This window comes from Triturus cristatus, chromosome 8 (genome assembly GCF_964204655.1).
Source record: "Triturus cristatus chromosome 8, aTriCri1.1, whole genome shotgun sequence".
Classification (NCBI taxonomy): Eukaryota; Metazoa; Chordata; class Amphibia; order Caudata; family Salamandridae; genus Triturus; species Triturus cristatus.
The window spans coordinates 150,441,401-150,467,344 of record NC_140591.1 but is presented as its reverse complement, the minus strand read 5'-3'; the positions used below and the strand labels follow the sequence as shown (position 1 = coordinate 150,467,344).

At 43.0% G+C, this 25,944-nt stretch overlaps 1 protein-coding gene across 1 annotated transcript in view; it reads right to left on the bottom strand.

Moving 5' to 3' along the window:
* GJA5 (gap junction protein alpha 5) overlaps positions 1 to 24,697 on the bottom strand; it is a 234,090-nt gene extending 209,393 nt beyond the window's left edge. Inside the window, exon 1 of the mRNA XM_085621185.1 lies at positions 23,782 to 24,697. The gene's annotated coding sequence lies outside the window, so the exon portion shown is untranslated. The remainder of the gene's footprint in view (positions 1 to 23,781) is intronic.
* Between the last annotated feature and the right edge of the window lie 1,247 nt (positions 24,698 to 25,944).

Below are 25,944 nucleotides of genomic sequence, written 5' to 3'. Positions count from 1 at the left end.
CTAGAACTCCCACATACTGAGTCACTTCTGGGGGCAAATTGATCAGCACCACCACTGCCTTGGAAGATGCAGGTAGAATTTCTACGGGGAGGCAGGTTCCAACCATGGGTGCTAAAAGGTCTGGGGGGGGGTGGTAGAAGAAGCATCAGTTAAAACCCTAATCAGCTGAAGAGCTTGGGGTAAGGGAACAGTTCATTAATGTGCACTGATGATCTCTGTGGCAAGGCTGGGCCGGTGTTATTAGATACCTCACAGGGTAGGGAGTTCTGACCCAATTGTGGGGCTACAGAAATGTTTAAGTGGTCCAGGATCTGCGAAGATCAGGATTCAATCTGCGCTAAACTTGACATGATAGGGTCTAGTTTGGTGTTCGGGATACATTTGAACTCACGCAGCTAAGCCTTCTTTCTGCCAACTCAGTCTCCTTTCATTCTACCCCAGCCCAGTGGCGGCCGACACCGATCGGGGACGGGGGGGGGGGCAAGACTGGGAGGTGAGGGGGTGTAAAATAAAAAGAATAAACATACCTGATTGCCGCATCTCTACTCCGCCATCCCGCGTTGTCTCTCTCGGCCAGAACAGGAAGCAGGAAACACCAGGCTCCCTATGGCCAATCACAACACTGCAAGGCAGTGTTGTGATTGGTCTGAGCGCCATGGTTCGGCACTCAGTCCAGCAGTGGGAGCCTGGGCATGTTCTCCACAAAGGCTACAATGGGTGGAGAACATGCAAAGTGAGCATGAATGTTTGAGCGGCCCAAGACGGCCGGCCAAACATTCATGCGCCCTTGGAGTGGGCAAACCACTCCTCCCTCTGCTGCTGTGCTTCGCAGTGGGGCGATGCTCCTCCGCCTTAGCAGAGGAGCAGACACTGCCCCAGCCTACCATGACAAAAAACCTCAATGGTGGTATTTCGAGGGGAACTTGGGGGGACATTAGGTTTGGGGCGGCCGCAAATTCTTATTCCCATACTTCACACAAACGATGATATACTAAATACAGAAATATTCGGGGCACTACAGTGGGGGGAGAGACTTTTTCAGTAAGCAGCAGATATAGTAGGAAGAGCATTAACTACTGTTGTATTACTGAATTCTAAGTCTAACCAAGTCTAACCAAGTTTGATTGCTCAGTGCAGAGTCATAAAGCAAAAGGTACAGTTGGTGTGTCTGTGTGCTTGGCATTAATGGCTATTAAGTGTACTTTCCCCTCATTGTGGAAGGAAATCGAAAACCGAGTGGGCAATCAACAGCTATGAACATCCTTAATAAAGGAGAATACAAATTAGATTGTTCTTTTTCTTAGGTTCGGTTAGATGAAGGTGTGTGCCATTTATAGCAAATTAAGACATACGATATAAAAGAAGGGATGTTCTGGGGAATGGTGCCTAGAACTGATTTGCAGTTAGTTAAGAGAGAGAGGTATTCAAGTGCCATAGGGCAAGAATCGAGATTGCTTCATAACTGAAAATGTGTTTTTTATACATCGAAACCAGTTCTGCTTTTAGCTTTGACGCCCTAAGGCTTGCACCATTCATGGCAAATGACTGCACACAATATGCAACTAGAATTGGTTAAGAGAAAGATGTGTAGAAGCATCCGAGCTCAGTGATGGAGTTTGCATCTGTTAGGGGTAATGAAGGATCTCTTGTTTGCAGTCGTGGACACTGGCAGAAACAAAGTGCTTTTGTACAGGCAGCACTTTGAAGCAGCTTTTCTTGTGATAGCTGCATGACTCACATCAATGTGTGGGTAAAATATCTTAGCTTTCAAAGAAGGTCCTTCCAATTGCTATTAGTAAAAAACTGCTTTGACAGCAGTAGTCAGTAAGGTATGTAAATATATCCCTATAACAGGGCATCGTAAGATAGTTAAAAAGAACTAATTTAGAGGATGCAGATGGCAAAAAGCTTTAACTCGTGTGAAAGCAGAGACACAAATCTGCAACATCATAAATACTATGTGTGTTATATGTTTTCCATCATGTGAAATTCATTTAAATTGAAATTAAAAAATCAATAAAAAGCAGATTTTTAGCAAGTTTGTTCCACGTATGGTGGGCGCTGTGGCCATTCCATTTAACAAATCATGCATTATGGGAGTTGAAGTCTTTATTTGCTTTAACTAAGGAATGCATATGATGACAATATTTGTAAAGGGAACGCCCAGGACTAGCGACATAATGGTCGCTGTAGATGAAGCAATGTGGTAAACCTACCTGTGTCTTATGATAGTATGAAAGATAGTCAGGTACTGAACTGCAGATGCTTGGAACAAGGAGGCATAGAATGTGCTGGGAGTGAGAGCCCTGCAATGCTACCATCCTCCCAAAGAGGGCAGTGATTCAATGGGAATGGACAAGGAAGCACTTCCCTTACTCATTAGAAGTGATTTCTCTAAGAGGGGGCCAAGGATTGATACACCATTAATGCCAATCATTGCTCTTCCTGAAATATGATTTTGAGAGCAGAGGGTCCATGTGTTGAATGAAACCTGGATGCACGCATCCGCCCATCTTCCTGTTTGTTCGTCTCCAGGACCCTCTATGTGTGCCTGCTTGTTGACATTATTTGGCACTTATGTCACGTGCAGTTCACCATTACTATGACATTGTAGCGCTTTTGGTAATTCATCAGTGCTTCCTGACACTATCTGTGTGTGTGTGCTGTAAGATTGTTGTTTCTGTTTGTCAGCCTCACTAAGTTGGTTTATAAACTTGGGAACCTGGTTCTTCCTGTATTGCCCTGGCATGTCTCTAACAGTCAATCATTCCTCCATATCAGCAGGAGCCTAGCTTAGTCAGTCAGATTAATGGGGGGAGGGATGTGAATCTCAAATTACCCAACTAACAAAGCAGTGGGGGAGGGGTGAGATGGCTAAGGTCCAGGATGGACTGTTTCGGTGGGGAACAGACTGCCTGATCTAGAGGTCAGCAGACAAGATACTCCGTCACAGATTTGACGGCCATCCCCTCTGCTGTATTGTAAGTGCCGTAGGATATAGTGCATTTGTAATACGGTTAATAGAACAGCCGTCACGTTTGTGATGCAGTAGCCCGTCACTTGAACTCAAAATTAGACCCAGAGTCAGAACTCATTTTTATTAGGTGAGACTCCTTCTAGAGTGGCACAGCGGGCAGAAAACAATGCGTTCAAAAGCTACCCTGGGCGATTGTCACTATTTAGACCATTTGCAAGCATTCTTCTCATCAGCTTTTGGGTGTTTGATTGCACAAGTCTGCCTGGAAACCTGAGACTGGTGCAGGTGTCTAAGCCTTCTACTGCCAATATTTGTGTATTTCAAAAGGCAGTAAATTTGCACTAATTCAATTTGTACTTCTATGGGTGCAGATTAACTCTTTTTTTGCTTAGCTCCTCACTGTATATATATATTAAGGGGCAGATTTACAAGACCCTTGCGCCACTTTTGCGTCACCTTTAACATGGGCAAAGTGACGCAAAAGGGGCTTGTAAATCTGCCCCTCAATTTCCATTCTAAAATGTGAACAAGTTAAAAGTTCCTAGTGAAAGGAGAACTATGAAAAAACTGACACAAATATAGCAGACCCGACTCAGGGCCCCCAGGCCCAACTACCAAGCAAAGAATGCATTTGGCGTGAAGTGTCACACTGCAAACGCCCTCCCTGAAACTGCACACCTCACCCCCTCCCTGAAACCACACCCCTGCCCATCCCACCTGGGCCTGGTATCTCTGCCTGAGAAGACATGACCATTGTCACGTAGAACACAACAGTATGCAGTCCCTGCCCTGGCATCACTTAGTTTAAATGTATTTTCACTGCACACACTGTTTGAGTCCGCTCTGAGAATCCTTAATGGTACAGTTGTGAAATATGTGCATGTAGATATGGCTCCATGTTTTCAGTCCTCACCATTTACAAACCAAGTTATCAAGTGACTGACAGTCTCTTGTACTAAGCCCAAGATACAAACAGAGGTGAGAGTGCCAGCACATTAATAGAGTGAGCCAGAGCCATGCGAAGTTAAGCTATGGGTCTGGCTTGGCTCTAAGAGCCCATGCACGAGCCAAGCCATGAAAACATTTGGCATGTTTGCCGTGCAACAAAGATAATAGAACAAAAGTATGATACAGTCTCCTTAAAATCAAAAAAGTATTTTTTTAACATGTGGAAGTGTTTCACCTTAATACATCAGATGATATCACTCCATAGACAGACATTGATTAAAAGTGATAGTTTTTAAACATGAACTTTGAAAGATTAATGGCTCAGCCACAAAAGACAATGTCATGAGTGAACAAACTAAGGGGCAAGTCAGTAGTCATGTAAATCCTGAACATGGCCTAGATTCTTATTCTAAATGGAGCAACATTCCAGTCCGTTCGATCAAATATAAGTGGTGCTTGTTCAGTTCATATCCTAAGTATTTAAAAGTGATCCCATATGTGATAATAAATAAAAAGGAAACTTCGTGACATAAAATGTTTGCCTAGGATAACACAATTTGGACAAGAAGGGAAGCTGATACTGATTTCAGGTTATCTGGTTTCCCATTTAGATATTCGGCCACCGGATGTGTATACATAGAGTATATCTATCTATCTATCTATCTATCTATCTATCTATCTATCTATCTATCTATCTATCTATCTATCTATCTATCTATCTATCTATCTATCTATCTATCTATCTATCTATCTATCTATCTATCTATCTATCTATCTATCTATCTATACATATCTATATGTATATATACAGATAAATACAGATATATATCTATATATATTCATATATCTATCTATCTCTCTCTCTATATATATATACATGTTATATATATTAGCTGAACTAACTATAACGGCTGAATTTCTCTGGTTTTGTATGAGTGAAATGTCCAACTAACTATAACGTCCCTGAAACCTGTGTTTTTTTTCCGTGACTATATATATACATATATATATATATATATATAGTCACTGAAAAAACCACAGGTTTCAGGGACGTTATAGTTAGTTGGACATTTCACTCATACAAAACCAGAGAAATTCAGCCGTTAAAGTTAGTTCAGCTAACTATAACTCGCGCCCCCGCAATGCACTGCTGATGATGACACATATTACATCATTCATGACATGGTCAGTGACATCACAGACGACATCACTGATGACATCTCAAATGACATCACTGATGACATCATCGAGTGACTGTGTGTTTCTATAAAGTTTAAATATGTTTTATATATATGCCAAGGTGTATTGAAGAATGAGTGGGTGTATAAGTGTCAGGATGGATGATTTAGTAGGTGCGTGACTGACTGTATAAGGGAGTGATTAAATGTGTCTTACTGAATGCATGGGTTAGTGACTGATACAGACATTCACACAGTTTAGTTTGTCAGTTGGTGTGCAAGCGGTTGCATGGTTTGGTGAGTAGCTAAATGAGTATCTATATGGGTTATTGATTGGTTGTCTGAGTATCTGTATGGGTGCCTGAGTGTCTGTGTGGGTGAGTGGGGGGGGGGTGTTACTCTGTGCATAGATGTGTGAGTGGATGAATCACTGGGTGTACGGGTTCAAGAGTACATCTGCGAAGGGCTGTATCGGTGGGTGAGTGTGTGTATGGGTGTGTTGGTGAGTGAATGGATGCCTCAGTGGTACATGTGTGAGTAACTGCATATGTGAAAGGCAGTATATGTGAGTGTTGGAGTGTATAAATGACTATATGTGAGAGTGAGTGATTGTGAGAGTGGCTGTATGGATCAGTGTGTGTTTGTATTAGTTATTATATAAGAGTGTCAGTATGTGTTAGTATATGTTTTAATAAGTGAGGTGGTGTGTGTATAACTGTATAGGAGAGTAAATGGGAGTGTGATTGATTCTTTGCATGACTGACTAGGTGTGTGAGGAACTCTATGGATGAGTGGTGGTGTGTGAGTGTCTGTATAGATATGTGAGTGCATATGATAATGCCTTATTGATGGTTGATTGCATGTATGAGTGACTGTATGGGTGAATGAGTGGATGTGTGTGTAGACCTAGGAATTAGTGAGTGGGTATGTACTAACTGGTATTGGTGTGTCTATGGTTTCGAAAATGGTAGTCTGTATTTTAGAGTGGGTGTATCAAAGGTTATATTAGGGTATGAGGAGGTGCATCAGATTATCACGTGGATGATATAATCAGTGATGTCATCAGTGATGTCATTTGAGATGTCATCAGTGATGTCATCAGTAATGTCACTGACCATGTCATGAATGATGTAATATGTGACGTCATCAGCAGTGAATTGCGGGGGCGCGAGTTATATTTAACGGAACTAACTATAACAGCTGAATTTCTCTGGCTTTGTATGAGTGAAATGTCCAACTAACTATAACGTCCCTGAAACCTGTGTTTTTTTCAGTGAATATCTAAGGTTTTTTAAATGCTAATTTCTAACTATAAAGTCCCTGAAACCTATGGTTTTTTCAGTGAATTTCAAAGGTTTTTTAAATGCTAATTTCTAACTATATCGTCCATGAAACCTATGTTTTTTTCAGTGAATTTCAAAGGTTTTTTAAATGCTATTTTCTAACTATGCCTACAAAGGTAGGACATGTGAAGAAAGAGGAAGAAAAGCGCAGAAAGAAGCAAGACAAATACAGAAAGAGGCAATAGAAGTCCAGAAAGATGAAGAAAAGTGCAGGAAGAAGCAAGAGATGTGCAGAAAGAACCAACAGAGGAGCAGAAAGTCCTCCTGTGCCCCCAACTTTTTGCTGACGGGTACTGGTGGTAACTGACTCTGACTAACCAGGCCTAGAGCCAGTGCTATGCTAAAAGACACTTAGAATACAGTGAAAACACCTACATACACTAGGGAACACTATGCGTTGGGGGTACCCCTGTGATTAGCATGACCTCCTCTGTATTTGCCATGATTTTGTGCCTGGGTCATTGCATGAGTACATGAGTAGAGACTGGATGATTAGAGTGCTACAAGGAGAGTGCATGGTGATTTTATAAGTGCTTGGATTTTGGGAGAGTGATTGGATAAGTACATGGTGCTGGCTTGGTGATTGGAGATGTGCATGGGTAGTGACAGGGCGATGGCTGGACTGCATGGGTACTACCAGGGTAATTGCAGGAGTGGATCAGCAGGGTGTAGGTGGTTAGAGGTCTGCATGGGTAGTGCTCAGGGGATTATAGCAGTGCATGTGTTAGTGCCTGGGCCATTGCATAAGTGCATGGGTACTGACTGGATGAAGAGAGTACTGCAAGGAGAGTGCATGGTGAATTTATAAGTGCTTGGGTTTTGGCGGAGTGATTGGATTGGGTTTTGGCAGAGTGATTGGATAAGTACATAGTGCTGGCTTGGTGATTGGAATACTGCATGGGCAGTGCACAGGGGATTGTATCAGTGCATGTGTTAGTGCCTGGGTCATTGCATGAGTACATGGGTAGTGACTGGATGATTAGAGTGCTGCAAGAAGAGTGCATGGTGAATTTATAAGTGCTTGACTTTTGGCAGAGTGATTGGATGAGTACATGGTGCTGGCTGGGTGATTGGAAGAGTGCATGGGTAGTGACAGGGCGATGGGTGGATTGCATGGGTAGTGCTCAGGGGATTGTAGCAGTGCAAGAGTTAGTGCCTGGGTCATTGCATGAGTACATGGATAGTGACTGGATGATTAGAGTACTGCAAGGAGAGAGCATGGTGAATTTATAAGTGCTTGGATTTTGGCAGAGTGATTGGATAAGTACATGGTGGTGACGGGGTGAATGGAGGAGTACATAAGCAGTGACAGAGATATGGCTGGACTGCATGGGTATTGCTCAGGTAGTTGTAGCAGTGCATGTGTTAGTGCCTAGGTCATTGCATGAGAACATGGGCAGTGACTGGATGATTAGAGTACTGCCAGGAGAGTATATGGTGAATTTATAAGTGCTTGAGTTTGGTGGAGTGATTAAATAAGTACCTAATGCTGGATGGGTGATTGGAGGAGTGCATGGGTAGTGACAGAGGGATTGCTGGAGTGCATGGGTACTACCTGGGTAATTGAAGGAGTGAATCAGTAGTGTGTAGGTGGTTAGAGGTCTGCATGGGTAGTGCTCAGGGGATTGTAGCAATGCATGTTTTAGTGTCTGCTCATTGCATAGGTACATGGGTACTGACTGGATGAAGAGAGTACTACAAGGAGAGTGCATGGTGAATTTATAAGTGCTTGGGTTTTGGCAGAGTGATTGGATTGGGTTTTGGGGGAGTGATTGGATAAGTACATGGTGCTGGCTTGGTGATTGGAAGACTGCATGGGCAGTGCACAGGGGATTGTAGCAGTGCATGTGTTAGTGCCTGGGTCCTTGCATGAGTACATGGGTAGTGACTGGATGATTAGAGTACTGCAAGGAAAGTGCATGGTAAATTTATAAGTGCTTGGCTTTTGGTAGAGTGATTGGATAAGTACATGATGCTGGATGGGTGATTGAACCTTAAATTCAATGCGCTTGGCCACCTATAGCCAATGCAGTTGTCTCAGGTAAGGAGAAATACATTTGCGAAGGAGGACCTTGCATATCAGTCTGTCTGCTGAATTCTGCACTATTTGAAGCTTACGGATCAGACCAATTGGCAGACCCATATAGAGACCGTTAGCATAATCAAGGTGGGAAGTGATTAGGGCATGCACAACGATTTTACGTGCTGACTCAGGCAAGTATCAATGAATTTCCTAATGATTTTTATCTTGCAGAAGCAGGCCGCAGATACCTGTAGAACCTGGGTGGCAAGGGACAGATGTTTGTCCCACCTAACTCCTAGATTCTTAACTGAATCCTTAGGAGTGGGGGGATCCTAAGTCAGCTGGCCACCATAATGCTGAGGAGGGTATTACAGCTTGATTAAAAAACAAGACCTCTGTCTTGTCAGCATTAATTTTAAGAAAGTTAGTGCACATCCAGGCAGAGATGTTTTTTAGGCATAGTTTCTGAGAGTCAAAGGAAGGTGTGGACACTCCACTGAAAGTAAACATCAGTTGTGTGTCTTGTCGGCATAAGATGTCACCTTGATCCCAGTGTCGGTGGTGAGCTCCGCGAGCGGAATCAAGTAGATGTTGAAAAGTAGCAGGCTCAAGGCCGACCCCTGTGGTACCCCCCACTTGAGTGGTTTTGCGGTGGAGGTGTAAGGGGGAATCAAGACCTGTTGTACTTGGCTATGTAGGTAAGACGCAATCCAGTCAAGCGCTGTCCCTTGGATGCCGATTTGCTTTAGGCGATCCAGTAAGATAGAATGGGACACCGTGTCAAGCGCTGCTGACAGGTCGAGTAATATCAACATGACCACCGAGCCCCCATCCACCGCCCAACGGATGGCATCTGCCAGCTCAATCAGCGCTGTTTCTGTAGTAAAACCAGGGCGAAATCCAGACTGGGAATCATGGAGTATGCCGTTTGACTCAATAAAAGCCGCCAACTGATGGTGCGCTACCTTTGAAGAATTTTAGCAGGGCAGGCAACAGAGGAATGGGCCTATAATTACTAGTGACTATAGGGTTAGCATTAACTTTCTTTAAAATAGGGAAAAGAAATGCATGTTTCCAGACCGCTAGAAAGACCCCCTGTCTCAGCGAATAATTCCAGATGGCATTCAGGGGAAGATTGAGCAGCTCAGCCAAGGCGCAATATTGTTTCGCTGGCCAGGGATAGCCAGGTGACCCGGATTTGCATTTCTGGAGTTCCCCCAAAGAGGCTTCTAATGAGATAGTAGCAAATTCCGAGAACACTGGCTGAGTGTCACGGGGGCTACTAAAAATGCCCTCTCTAGAATGAGGATGTGCTGCTGGGAAAGTTGTATAGATCTGGGATATTTTCTCCTCAAAGAAATCTGATAGTTTATTACAAAACTCCTGTGATGGAGTGATAGAGTGGGTAAGTGCTGTTGTGTTAGTGAAGGACTTCATAAACTTAAGAACCTCTCTTGAAGAGTTTTTGGCACTGGCAATACATTCAGTAAAGAAATCTCTTTTAGCCTGGTAGTGAAAGAACGATTGCTGGAGTGCATGGGTACTACCTGGGTAATTGAAGGAGTGAATCAGTAGTGTGTAGGTGGTTGGAGGTCTGCATGGGTAGTGCACAGGGGATTGCATGGGTAGTGCACAGGGGATTGTAGCTGTGTTAGTGTTCTAGAAGATTCCAGTAATAAGTCATGATCAACTACAACAGGAGCACGATCTGAAATTAGTATAGACACGATTTTAGCATGAATAAGTGCAGGAATTATAGGAGGGGAAGAAATATGTAATCAATTCTGGATTGGGATTTATGAGTAGGTGAATAGAAAGTGTATTTGAGAGAATCTAGATTGTACCGTCTCCAAGCATCCATCAGACCTCTGGAGTGAATAGATCGTGGAAATATTTTCTGCATCCTATTAGGGACAAATTTAACTTGAGAAAATCTCCACCTACTATGAAATTCGCATTTGAGCAGGAACGTATCATAACCGACATTCATTCCCAAAATTGTACATCAACACCAGTAGGGCCATAAATGTTCAAAATTAAATGGTGTACAATGAATAGTAGCATGTATGAAAATCAATCTACCTTCAGCATCACTCTCCTCTTTCTCTATTATCAAAGGAAGGAATTTATGTACAAGTATGATAACCCCATTCTCATTAGCAGTGGCTGGACAACAGAATACCTGACCAACCCAAATTTTGGTTAGTGAACTGACATCTTTATTCAGCAAGTGAGTTTCTTGTAACCAGGCAATATTACAAGTGAGATGTGATGAATGAGTAATAACTCTGTTTTTTGATATGGTTAAATAGACCCTTAACATTCCAAGATATAACCCTAAGATTATTTGCCATTCAAAACATAATAATGATATACATTGACACTTGTCACATCAGGCCCCGCCCCCTCCCCGCACCACTGTACAAACGCGCCCCATGGCGCAGATTAAGTTGGGGGATTAAGTTCTCTTGCATCCTGAGGGTCCCTGGGGGCCAACTAGCTCACCAGGTACCTTCAGTAGGCGCAACAGGGCTGCGTTGCAGAGAGGTGGTCCGAGGCCACGCCCCTTTTTAAACCTCTCTGCAACGCAGCTCTGTGGCGCTTACTGGAGATACCTGGTGGGCTTCTTGGACCCCAGGGCCCCTCAGGATTTAAGGGGACTTAACCCCCCAACTTCAAATGAGCCACGTGGTGCATTTGAACAGTGGTGAAGGCAGGGGGCGGGGCCTGATGTGACAAGTGACAAGTGTGCAAATGGGCTCCGTGGCACGTTTTAAGTTTGGGGATTAAGTCCCCTTGTATCCTGAGGGTCCCTGGGGGCCAACTAGCCCACCAGGTACCTTCAGTAAGCGCAACAGAGTTGCGTTGCAGAGAGGTGTATGAAGGGGCGTGGCCTCAGACCACCTCTCTGCAACGCAGCTCTGTGGCGCTTACGGAGGTACCTGGTGGACTAGTTGGCCCCCAGGGACCCTCAGAATCAAGGGGAATTAATCCCCCAGCTTAAAACCCACCAGGGGGCGCATTTGCACAGTGGTGAAAGGAGGGGGCGGGGCCTGATGTGACATGTGTCCAAACTCTGAGAGCTGATTTTAAAATCTTTAAACGTACTTTTTTGTAAAATTTTACTGCTCCAAATTTATATAAAACCCCGGACTCTAATCCCTCTAGACCTACCTTTATGTTAAAAATTCTCCCCCAGTTAGAATCATCAGTGCATGACAGAAGACACCTGATATTTTTCAACTGGAAAGATAGAGCATACCAATTTATATCTGGGAGTGCAAGCCCCCCTTTTAATAGTCTTCTTTTTAGCTTTTTCCATGATAGCCTGGATTTTTTTTTAGCCCAGATAAAACAGCCAATCTTTCCCTGAATATTCGCCAAAATTTTATCTGAAAAAAAGAGGGGTATTGAATTAAACAAATAAGTCAACTTAGGCAGAATGACCATTTTAACCAAATTGACTCGGCCATATATTGTAAGGGGAAGATTCTGCCATCTGGAAAAAGACTGATCAATATCCTTACATAATTTCTTTATGTTAATTTGAACTATGTTACTAATATCTGGAGTGATAATAATCCCCAGATATCTAAACTGGCTGCTGCATGGACCTTCCCAATTATCAATCCCCCAACACATAATTTCTGTTTTCAAATTGTTTATTTGATATCCCGAGTGGAGGCCGAAATCCGCCATTATCATTTCTACCCTAGGAAGTACTTCCGCGCGGTTGCTAGTGTAGATCAAAAGATCATCAGCATATAAGGCTAGTTTACAGCTATAATCCTTACATTTAAAGGGTGTAATTGTCTCGTCAGTCCTAAGTGCTTGTGCCAACGGCTCAATATAGATGTCAAAAAGAAGAGGGGAAATGGGACACCCCTGCCTAGTGCCCCTCCCTATATTGAAGCTTGATGTTAAAAGACCATTCAGTAAAATTTCCGCCGAGGCACCCTCAAAGCACCCTCTCATAGTTTGGATAAAGGTCTCACCAAATCCCATTACCCCCAGTACATTCCACAGGAATCCCCAGTTGACACGGTCGAAGGCCTTCGCCGCATCGTATGCGGCCACCGCCAAGGGCTCCGACCGTGTCACCCCAAGATCTATGCTGCCTATCAGCTGTAGATTCAACTCATGAATATATCTACCAGGCACAAAGCCTTTCTGGTCCATACTGATGAGTTGTGGAACCAATTTAGCCAATCTCCCTGCCAAAACACTAGTGAAGATTTTATAATCAGCGTTTAGCAGGGAGATGGGTCTATATGAGTCTGCACTAAGAGGGTCCTTCCCTGGCTTTAAGATAAGTACAATGATAGACTTCCTCCAGGATGCTGGTATCCTACCCTTTGTAATATATACATAGTTAAATAGTTCACATAGTCTTGGAACCAAACTCTCCTGGAAGATTGTGTATATTTCACCCGGGAGAGCATCAGGCCCTGCTGCTTTGTTATTTTTTAATTTTTTAATATGATCCCTGACCTCTTCCTCGGTGAAGGTACTATTAAGAATGATTCTGCCTTCCTCTGTCAAGCTAGGAAGGGCCTTACTCTCCAGCCATCGTAAGGAATTCTCCTGTGTGGAGGATGGTTCTTCCTTGTAAAGTTTAGAAAACATAGAGAGCAAATGATCTACCATATCTTTCTGTTTGCAGGATATATTCCCCTGGTCATCAACCATTAACCTATCTATATTATCTATATTGTTCCGCACCCGGTCCGTTCTAATCTTACTAGCCAAAACTGCACCGGCTCTCTCACCGTACTCATAGTTATCCATAGCATGAACGTCCCATTGACCCTTGATTTTTTGATCTAATAACCCTCTATATTCTAATCTGAGGAGTTCCAACTCGTCTAGTAACTGTATTAAATTTGAATGTTGAGTACCCAGTCGAGCATTCTCTAGCGAGGTTATTTTATTCTCTAAAGTTTTAAACTTCCTCGCCTCCTCCCTATTTTCCGAACAGATTAGACTATGAAGATAACCTCTTATGTGTACTTTCCAGGCGTCCCATACATACTCGGGGAGAGTAGAGCCAACATTATCAATAAAATAATTGTCAATAGATATTCTGACAGATGTAACTATATTTTGACTATGTAATGCAGACCTTTTTAAAGTCCATCTTGGTGGTGCCATGGTTAAATCCCCATTAATAAAAACCGAGAACATAATGGGTGCGTGATCCGATATAATAGTAGGTAGAACTCTCATATCCTCCAAGGTCTCTAAACATTGCCTATCTATTAGAATGTAATCCAGTCTCGATGCGTGTCCATGTTTTTTACTAAAATAGGTATATCCTGGGGCTGACCCTCCTTTCACCTTCCAAGCGTCAATGAGTCCGATCTCGTTCATCATGTTAACCATGGCACGCCTAGAGCGTGGTGCGGTCACATGTTGGCAATAGTTAGAGCGATCCTGTCTGGGGTCAAGGAGGACATTAAAGTCCCCCCCCATGATAATGGGTGATCTAACCTTGACCAAATTGACTTGCACTTTAAGTAGGTGGGTAGGATCGTCTATGTTGGGCCCGTAATAAGAAATAATGGTCTGCAGTTTTCCACCAAAATCTAACTGAACCATAACCCATCTTCCTGTGTGATCTGTTAATGTTGATCTAATAATACCACCTATCCCAGTCTTTATCAGGATTGCAACCCCCTTACTTACAGCAGACTGCCCAGAGCAACAAAAAGCCTCTACCCATCTCAGTTTACCAAAGAGCTCATTGCCCTCACTAAAGCTTAAATGGGTTTCTTGAAGAAGAACTATTTTAGCCTGAGATTGTTCTATATACTTCAAGACTAGCCTTCTTCTTCTCGGACACCGAAGCCCGTTAATGTTCCAGGAAATATAAGAGACTTTGTTGCTAATCATTAAATACTCCCCTTACCCTACGCCCAAAGCCCCGTATGATTAATGGGGAACTCCGCCAAAGTAAAACGTGGTGAGTACGATGAGGACTTAATTTTCGATTTTTTGCCCCTCCCAGCCCCCCCCACACCCACCCTCACCCAACAACACCCCAAAACCCCCTTCCTTCCCTGGAGGACCCTCCCTATCTTCCTGGGCATACGCCCTTTGACAGCGCCCCCCCCCCCCCCCCTCGTGCATGATTAGGAAAAAAAAAAAAAGAGTTTGTGATTGTGCTCAAGATATGTGCGTTTGATATACAGTACATACTAAGAAGTAAATAGAATGTAACTAATATGCGACCTATAATATATTCCTACCAAGTGTTTCGATGAAGCTCTTAACCTGCTCCCTGTATCTTACTACTATCTGGCTGCTACCAATGCTCTACTTCCCCCCTTCACTACCAGACCTTATTCTCTCTATCAGGGTGTCTGCTTCCTCCACTTGACGTATAATGTGCATATGGTTACTCCACATCACACGGAGTGAAGCGGGAAACTTCAGCTGAGCACGCGCCCCCAATGAATTAAGTATTGCCACCCTCTTGCCCAGCTCCCATTGTTTAGCCGCTGTTATAGATGAGACATCCGAGCAAATCATATATGTAAACGGACTGGTAAAGGAGGATGATTTTATGTGACCTGTTTTAAGGGCCAATGATAGAATCTTTTCTTTAATGGCATAAGTTAAAAAATTCACCAATATCTTCCTTGGGTGTTCCTTGCCTAGTTTCCTCCTATATGGATCGCGATGAACCCGCTGAATATCCGCTGATAAATCCAAATCCACTTCCGGGGATTCCTTCAGCACCGTCGTTTTAAGGAGGGCTATTATAAATGCCTTAATGTCAGTTCCTTCTATGTCCTCAGGCACATTCAGAAATTTTAAGTTATTCTTTCTCGTGTGATTTTCCAATCTCTCTATGTCATCCCGCATCTCTCGATTCTGCTGGGCAAGTTTATCATAAGCCACTCTTAGTAGCACCTAGCGCCTCCTTAATTTTTGGCAACTCCACTTCTAATGCATCCGTCCTTGATGCAACCTCCTCCACCTTACGGGCAAGTATCTCACAGGAAGCCTGGATCGCATTCTGATTTGCTTCCGAAATAGTGAAACGTTTTCCAATGTCCTCTTTTAGCCCTAACAATAAATCCGCCAATGTACCAGGAACAGGCATTACAGCTGGAATTGTGGGGGTATTATCTGTATGAGCCACTACAGGTGTATCCTCCTTAGGTGTTACTATGGCTACGAATGTATCTTCTTTACCTAAATTATCCTCCCCAGCTATCCAACTGACCTGCTGAACCTGCACAGCCTCCTCATTTTGAGCCACGTCTTGAAAGGCCAGAGCTGAAAAACTATTTGACAGTACTATTGTTGGATGTACTGTGTCCTGTATAGGGGACGAAGTAGAGTGAGGCAGTGGGTCTATATGGTCTATTGAATTAGATGTACTTAGAATGGGGAGTATAGGATGTAAACAGGCACTGGTGAAACTCTCCCCCTCCCTCACCGCTTTACCTGTCATTGTTGTAGCACTCATAGTGTTTTTAGCACTTATAGTACTTATAGGCATATTGCTTGTGAGACTTCCAACAATATTACTTGCAGTGCTCACAGTACTGGTAGTGGTCACAGCGCTTATGGTATTTGCGGTACCGGTTGCTGCCATCTTTTTCGCTTGATCTGCCCCACTAAAGGATAAAACCTTATAGTATGATTTTAATGACGGTGTGACCTTAGGAAGGCTAGGCGCCCCTCCCGATATACCAGCTCTCGCTTTCTTAATTCTCCCCTTACCTGGGGGGGTGTCCACCTCGCCAAGGCCTATCTTGCCTCTCCTAACTCTAGCCTTCGGTTGTATCACTGGTGGAGAGATTTTTGGTTTTAAGGGTATTGTTACGGCGATCGTATTCGTATTCGTAACCCGGTTTCGCAATGTATAGCAAGTTATCCCAGCCTGGGGAGAAGTACCAGATTTACAACCACGATTAACCCAGCAGTTTTTTGGCTGTACACTGATAATTGCAGTAGCCGCACCGTGTTCTCCCTCCTCCATACAGGAAACCTGATCCTGGTACCTGTGCTGAATATAGGTGGCCTGTTTTACACTAGTTTGTATGGAATTATAAAAATCTAAACTCAGGCCCCCACCGTAGTTACTTGCCTTGATCTCCTGAAAGTCAACATATCCATGGGAGATGATGCATAACTTATCTTTCGGCCACGTGCTTTTACTTGAAAAACTTACTATATTAGATGGCTTATCAGGAGTGGAAGCAGACTTAACCGTGCCGACAACCTGATATACTTTCCGTCCGGCAGACCCAGATCCTCCAGTCCTGAGAGTCAATCTCCCTGGAATCTGCCGCCAGAACCTAGCGGCTCCTAGTTCCTTGCACCACGCCGGCACATCCGACTCACTGCCGTTTCCACCTGGGACCATCCGCTCTACTCTGCTACACGGAGAAAAGAACGCCTGCGCCCGAGTCAGCCAGAACACAAACTCAGTCGCAGACTCTAGCTCGCAGACGAGACTCCCTCCAAAACCCACTCAGCTGCACAGAGACCACCCGGACAGACAACGTCCAGTGCCGCCACTACCGAAATCCGGCACATAAACCAAAATCGACAACTTCATCGAAAAAACAGTGAGTTGAGTATCAGCTCTCCGTAGACGCCATACACAGAGGGAGGAGCTCCGTCACGGCCGTTAGCTTCCGGCCGTCATGTCCTCCTTTTCCTTTTTCGGATGGAGTTTTAACAACAGTCTACTGAAGGATACGTTTTTTGTATAGAGTTTTGAACGCTTTCTTAAAGAACTTTTCACTTATAATAACACTCCTGATCTCCCATTTCATGTAATTTGGGATGCTTCTACGGGATCTGCACGAGGTCATATCATTAATTATGTATCATCTAAAAAGAAAGAAGCCATTAAGGAATCTTCACTTTTTTAACTTGTATTTAACATTGAAGCATGGATATTTTACCACTAAAAATTATACTACGTTACAACTTCTGATGTGAGCCAAATTTGAATTCAATAAAAAAAAATCAAAGGAAGAAGCTTCTGGAATATTGTTAAAGATTAACTCCCAATTCTATGGAGAGCGTAATATAGCTGCCAAATTACTTGTAAATTACTTGAATGTTAAATCTCAGAAGTCTAAGATAGTTAAGATTACAGACAAAAGTAATGTTCAATTTTAATGATACTGAAATTTTTATATGTTTTACGGATTATTATACAACCCTAAATACATCTGAATATTTTTCTTCGGATGAGGCACTGGATTCCTATTTTAATGTCCTTCTACCGCGACAGCAGTTGGTACAGGATCTCTCATTTTTAGAAGAGGACATTTCGATTTCTGAAATACAGTCCGCACTTGTTAAATTGCCCAAAGATAAAGCTCCTGGGTAGACACATGACTAATAATTCTGGAGTTTTTCTGGACATTCTATACATTGCTTCAGCTAGCAGTACGCCTATGGCTGCCATAACTTTAAATGCCGAAAAGGCTTTTGATCTTGTCCATTGGCGATTTATGAGTGGGTGCTCTTGAGTTGCATGGCTTCAGTCCACCTTTTCTCAAATATATAGCTATATTATATACCTCCCCAGAGACATCTGTGTTCCTAATGGTGTCCAGTCTTCTTATATTTTTCTTTTACTGTGCACTAGGCAAGGATGTTCCCCATCTCCATTACTTTTTATATTGTTCTTAGAACCATTGTTGCATACTCTATGTCACTCCTCTTCCTTTCATGGATTCCGCCATAAAGAAACTGAAATTAAATTCACAGCCTATGCGGATGATGTTGTCCTTTTTGTATCAGATCCTCAAATGTCAATACCCGTCTTTGCTAATCTTTTATCATCTTATTCTGACCTATTTGGAAAGAAACTAAACTTTTCAAAATCTGGGGTCCTCCCCCTTAACCTCTTCGCTGCGGCGCAAATTCCGCCGCAGGGCTCCCGCAGTGCTGACATTCCGATCGCGGCCGTGGTCATGACGTCTCCCGGCCGTCGTCCGCACACGCCCATCGTGACTCATGACGGCCGGGAGACGTCATGAGCATGGAAGAGGTTAAAAAATATTGTTTAAAAGATATGTTTTTTTGGCCCGGAATTCAAATGGACCTCACTCTCTATTAAATGTTTGGGAATTAAATACTCTACCTCAGTTGCAAAAACCATTCAGATTAATTTAGGTGATGTCCAACATACGATTGTTCAAATTACGGAAAAATTGTCCCCTTGTATTTGTCTTGGTGGGGTAGGCCACCATAAAGATGATGATGATGATGCCCATCATTAACTTTTATTTGTCCATGTTACCTGTTAAAATTCCTTTAACAGTTTTTAAGGCACTTAATAAATCACTTGGTGTTTTTTTATGGAGTGGGATAAAAGCGCTCCTTAACCTCCTTATGTAAACCTAAAGAATTAGGCGGTGTAAAATGTCCAAATTGTCAGCAATGTCATACTGCTTCTGTCTTAAATCAAGTCTTGCCTTAAATGAGTGATAATGACTCTTTGTCCAATAATGTGTGGCGTAAACTGGAAGATTCCCTCATATCACCATTCCCTTTCCACTCTAGTAAATTTTTTTCAAAACACCCTAGCACCTTCTCCTCTCCTCCTATTAAATACTCTGGCATAATATCTTCAAGTATTTTTTTACGATCCATTTCTCCATTTCAGGAATTTTTAGAATCTGCTATTTGGCATTATAAACTTATCAAATTATCTAATTGTACTATTTTTTGGAAGCAATGGGTTATCAAGGGCAGAATTCAGGTTAAACAATTAATGTGTGGAATGATTCCTCTCTTTTTCTTGGATATTCAACCTTAATTTGGTCTTTCTTCTGCTTGCACTTCCAAGTATGAGTTTTTTCAGGCTGCCCTTTTCCAATCTATTTCCCTGCTCTGGAAAACACAATCTCCTACTCTAGTCCCCCTCCTGAACCAATTAATCTTTCCTCTCCAACCAAAGCATCTTGCATATAAGTATCTACATTACATGACTCCGTCTCGTCCAAAATCTAAAACTGAATTAGCGTGGGCAACAGACCTTCAGCATTCCTTTTCTTTAAAGATCTGGGGATCAATTTGGAATAATATTCATCCTACGAATAGGACACGTTACAACGCAAACATTTACAACGCATGCCTTTACAACGCGGTTCTTATATCGGAACATCCATTACAACACATGATTTTACAACGTATGCCATCACAACGCATTTTTTGAAACTACACTTACAACGCATTCCATTACAACGCATAACAATTACAACGCAAACCATTACAACGCATAATACTTTTAGGGCAACAGTACTGTAAGTGTTGGATAGTGCAGGGGTAAAAATTACTATCCCCACTCCAGTGAGTGCAACAGTAGGGTAAGTGTAATTAACAATGTTTGTGTATTTCTCAAAATAATCCAGTGAACAACATTTACCCAAATAGGGAGAGATTTATCATACTTTCAGGCAGCACAATGCAGCAAGCCACCTTGCTGTGCTGCTCTGTGCCTAAGAGAAAGGGCAGGAACGTGCCATATTTGCCATTACACAGCACGTTCCTGTCCTTTCCTATTGCTGGCGCACTTTTGGCTTCCCAGCGCCAGTGCAGGTACCCTTGTGTCATGGTGCAAGGCTGCCTGCATTGTAGGCAGGATTATTTCTGCACAGGAAGGGACACCTTCCTGCACAAAAACAACCCTCAGAGGCATTTTTCTCTATTTATGTGTACGGCGGATTCAACCACACGTAGCAAGAGGAAATGAGAAGGAGAAATGAGGATATTTTTCGTTATTATGCCTCACCTGCGGAGGCGTAGCATTTTGATGCATTCCCACGTCTGCCGCTAATGGTAAATCATTGAATGCGCCAAAGTCCATGGGTGGATGCGTGGGAACACCCACGCACCACCCATGCAATGCTTCCATGCCTCAGAGTAACACAAGGTTGTGATTTGTGCTGCCTTGCGTTCCTCTTTCAAGCCATTCAGAGCCACTTGATACATTTCACTTAGGTTTTGCATCGCCCTTGTGCTCCGTTGCTGGCACAAGAGCGACGCAAAACCTTGATAAACATGGGCCGTAGATTGTACTCGTGGTGGAAAACTCTGCAAAACAACATGTGCAAATCAAGCAAATGTGTATTAGCACATTGAACTTTTTTGCCTATACCTGTGGAGAAACCCCGGGCCCGATTCACAGAACTAACTTAAGACAAAATCCTAAACTTACTACCATTTTGGTATTCACATACTACTAAACTGAGAAAAATCCTAATTTTAAGGCTTTCGGTATTCACAGAAGGCATTTAGGAGTCCTAAAGTTAGGAGTCCTAAACTTAGGACTACTAAATTGAGAAAAATCTTAATTTTAAGACTTTCGGTATTCACAGAAGGCATTTAGGAGTCCTAAAGTTAGGAGTCCTAACTATACTACTACTAAACTGAGAAAAATCCTAATTTTAAGACTTTCGGTATTCACAGAAGGCATTTAGGAGTCCTAAAGTTAGGACTCCTAACTTCTGTGAATACAGAAATGAGTAAGTGCCTTCTGTGAATACCAAAATGAGTAAGTGCCTTCTGTGAATACCAAAATGGTAGTAAGTTTAGGATTTTGTCTTAAGTTAGTTCTGTGAATCGGGCCCTCACTGTCCTATGACATATGTGGGTCTTCCGTCCCATGTCCCACTACTGAATCGAACTTAAACTTGACTTTGAAAGTGATACACAAATGTGTTTCCAGATCTGGAAGCTACCTGCAAAGGATGTGAAATTACGCAGAAATGTCAGATTCTCTTGGTGTTCATTGACCTATGCAGGGCGCCCTACCCAGAGGTAGCCTCAAACCTGCTTCCTCGCCTAAAATTTATGAACGTAGTAATTTCACCCTCTAGGCAGAATTGGTGCATTGAGAATAGGGATTTTGTATTCGAATCTATTTTTTTTCAGAACCGAATTAATTTTAGGTCCACAAACAATCTAGGAGAAATACAGAACATTGCTAAATACAAAATAGAAGTGAAAATTGAACATGGGTGCATGTAGAATAAGTAGTGAAAATACCATGTAAATGAATAAAGAAAAGGGATGACAGGAGAGGAGTGAATATAGACTTGAAATGAACATACAAAACTGTTGATTATAATGTGTTATTGTGTATCACAGATGACTGAATGGAGAAATTGAGTAAATATGGAATAAGAGTCAATATACAACTAGCAGAATAAAGAACTCTAGGAAAAATTGGGTTAAGTATTGGAAACAAGTGAATGTGCAAAGAGTTAAAACAAGCTGAAAGTAAAATGGAAGTGCATAAAGAGGGGTAAATATAAAAGATTGTGTAAAGAACAGGGCTGAATATAAAACAGGAGGCATATGGAACGTGCATGAATATTAAAAAAGAATACATTTAAAATGAGTTTCAGTAGAATATAGGATTGAAACAACAAATGAGTGTATCTAGAATATGAGTGAACACTAAAGTACAGTAAGCAAGCAAAATAGATCATTAGAGAATTATATTGATTATACAAAAAGGGGTGGATGCACAAAATATGTTAATATAAAATAGGAGTGCTTACAAATAATATAGAAGAAAGATGAAAATATTTTTTTTAAAAAGAAGTACACGTCAGGAGTGAAACATTAAAAGAGTGAAAATAAATCAGGATTTAATATTGAATAGGAGTGAACATAAAACAGGAATTAACATGGGACAGTAGTGAATTAGGTTAAAAGGGGTCAATGCAGTACAGGAACGAATATAGAATAAATATTTAGACACACACACACACACACACACATACACAAACACATATATTACCTACTGGCAATAGCCAGTAGGTAGTTTTAGCTAGGACCAACTTTTCCCATAGACAAAGCATTTTTTGATTTGCTAATAACCGTTTGACAAATGTTCACAAAATGTTAATAACTAGTGTACCAGTTACTTAAGTTGCTCGCTGGAAAGTTTTGGGGTGATCAGTCAAGCGGGGGCCTAGAAAAAGGGGGGTCCCAAAACGCTTTTTCCCCCATGCAATGACTATTGGGATTTTTCATTTTTTAGGTACAACTACATCCTGAGCCGCTGAATGGAATTACACTGAATTTTGCAGAAAGGTAGATTTTGGTCTAGAAAGAGACCTCTTTGTAATTTTATGTAAATCCGTTCAGTAGTTTTGGAGTTATTAAAGAAAGAAATGTATTAGATATCTCAGGACGGACGCAGATCCTTCACGGATCCTTGGGCTTGAAGCCCAATGGAAAAAAAAAACCTCATCTACTCACACACCATACCTCCGCTGCACACAGCCTCACGCAGTGTGGGGGTGGATGCATGGGGGGGTTGCCAAAGCCGGCGGTGGTTGTATTAATGTACGGTAATTATACATGACTTTAATTTTTTTTAAACTTAGAAATTCAATAAAAAACAACGGTTACAGGAGTGTTATTGTTAGGTTGACGTTCTACCCACACAATACCATAGGCCATGAGTTATAGTTTCTTAACATAACTAGAACTAAAAGTGTTGAATTTCTATGGTTTGGTGTGAGTAAAACATCAACCTAACTGTAACATCCCTGTAACCTTTGGCTTTTTCAGTGAATATATTTATATCTAATTTACATGGAGTACATTTTACAGGACAAGATTTATGTAGATATAAATGAATGTAGAACATTGATGGAGGAGAAGATGTGAGTGCTTATAGAAAAGGTATGTCTATAAAAAGGGATGACAAGGCAACACGAGTGACAATCGGACAAGAATAAATTAAAAGAAGCGGAAAGACAATGAGAGACCAGAGAACAGCAATGACTGTAGGATGGTGGTGAAGGTTGCTATAAGAGTGTTAGTCTGTAGACGTGCTGGGGCCTCCTCGGTATAGGATCAGGAACTGTAATCTGAACTCAGTTTCTTATGCCAGGATCTGTCGAGAGTAGCCTCAGATAACCTCGGAGACTGAGAGAGCATATTTATAGCGCCTGAAAACAAAAAACGGTGTTATCAAGCGCTTTCTTATTATTATTGATGTTGCTATGATGACTAATAATATTAATGGTAATTATTACATACGGATTCTGTGTGGGAGCTCAGATGCTTTTGCTTCTATGCTCTGCTTTTACTTTTGCTCCGGCAGACACGCCAAACACTTGGGAGTGAATTATAAAAGGCCTCGCTAGACTGCTGGTGCTGCATTTAAGTCATTACAGTAACACATAAATACTCCTCTTTTTATTGCTGCATATTTTGATCACAAACGTGCGCTTGTGTAAGGGCGCACAGCTTACTAGAGGCGAGTACAACAAATGAACAGGTAAAAAGAAGGAAGTGACGCGGTCTTACCTGTTGGCGCGTGGCGTCTGACAGGATATCGGCTTTTGATGAAAGGAGTTCTGCCAGATGTGGCGAGTGGCCCGGAGTCCTTGCGAGAAGTCCACGTGGCACCTGTTAGCACGCCTATTAGTCGCCCAGCTCCACGAAGTGATGCTTCTTGGAGGAAGCTGGACTGGGGAATCCCTTAAAAACGCCCCCCCACCCCCCCTTTTCAGGGATCTGAGATGAGCAGCATGACTCTGGTCGTGGGAGGGGGGGGGGGGGGCGGAGTTGGGTGGTGGGCAGTGTTACTGCTCAAGAACTATAAAACGTAAGCCACACGTTTGCACGCCGCCCTCAGAAAGGAAGGGACATCGCTCATCTTCAACCACTTATGTAGTAAGTGTCTCAGTCCTGAAGCGCCTAGAGGCGACTCACCGTGGTTCACTGATGCCGACTCCTCCTTCTCTTAGAGGTCTGCCTCTGTGAAGAAAAGGCACCTGGCATTCAGAAAGAACCTGGCACCGCACCTTTTTGAACACGTATGCAGCCACTGCTTCCACCACGAAGCGCCTCGAGGTCATTCAGTGTGATTAAGTGCTGTAAAATAATTCTTCGTCAGAGGTCTACCTCTGTAAACAGCGGCAGGCAGTGTCCGGGGAGAAAGTGAAAAAGCCCCATATGAAAACCTAATTGCAGCCACTGCCAAGCCAGGAAGTGCCCGGAGGTGAGTTGGTGTGGCCATACAAGTGTCCTGCCCCAGAGGTCTGTCTCTGTGAGGGAAGGGAGCATAGAAACGCACCTCGTCTAGCCCCTATGCAGCCTCGGCTTCCGCCAGCAAGCGCCTAATGGTGATGCGATGTGTTTTTCTCCGCTACACAAGTCGCCTGACTCAGGGCTCCGCCGCTATAAAGGAAAGCAGCTGACTGCCTCCTGCCTGCTAGGAGCAGCTCCTGGTTGTGGCAGAAGTGCGATGACAGGCAGCTTTGTAAACAGGGGCTTGGCCCGCGTTCAGCTCTGCACGAGTTAGGCTATTTTTAATGAAGGGATTTCAGCCTATCAGAGGGGGGATGTCAGAATGTTTCATGGAAATAGCCTCAAAGATAGAAGCGACTGGCTTCTTGCTTGAGACGCTGAGACGGCTTCTGGGCGCACAAGATGCTGTGTTGGCTCATTTATTATACGGTGATACTTACCTTACACACATGTAGGGGCAGATTTATGTTCCCTGGCGCATCCCTGCAAATCAGCAGGGATGCGCCAGGGAAGATGCGTCACGCAAGTTTACCCTTGCGCCACAATAGATGCGCCGCATTTACAATGCAGCGCATCGTGGCGCAAGGATAAACAGATGCGTGACGCATCTGATGGTGGAAGGTTGGCGCATTGCTGGAGTTGCGTCGCAAGCGCGACGCAGCTCCAGCAAGGCTCGGGGGTGCCCTATCGTTACAATGCTGCGTCAATCCTTACGCCTGCTTCAAGCAGGCGCAGGGTTTTGACGCAGCATGGCCGGAAAAGTGACTGAGTGAAATCTTGTAGATTTCACTCAGCCACTTTTCGGAGGCGTTCCTGCGCCGGAACACCCTCCCCTGTGCAGGTACGCCCACATGTGGCGCAAGCTTTACAACGTGACGCATCTCCCTAGATGCGTCACGTTGTAAATGGGGCGCAACATGGCGCAGGGTTTACGCCGCCGCTGCGTCACAAAAGTAACGCAACGGCGGCATAAAAGTGGCGCAAGTCCGTTATAAATCTGCCCCGTAGTCCTTTGTTTTCTTGCCGTGTCAGCAAATGACAGGCACATCATGTAGAAATCTGAAGAAAAACTCAGCGGGCCCAATTCACAGAACTAACTTAAGACAAAATCCTAAACTTACTACCATTTTGGTATTCACAGAAGGCACTTACTCATGCTGGTATTCACAGAAGGCACTTACTCATTTCGGTATTCACAGAATTTAGGAGTCCTAACTTTAGAACTCCTAAATGCCTTCTGTGAATACCGAAAGTCTTAAAGTTAGGATTTTTCTCCGTTTAGGAGGATTTTTCTCAGTTTAGGAGTAGTAAAGTTAACTTTACTACTCCTAAACTGAGAAAAATCCTAACTTTGAGACTTTCGGTATTCACACAAGGCATTTAGGAGTCCTAAAGTTAGGAGTCCTAACTTTACTACTCCTAAACTGAGAAAAATCC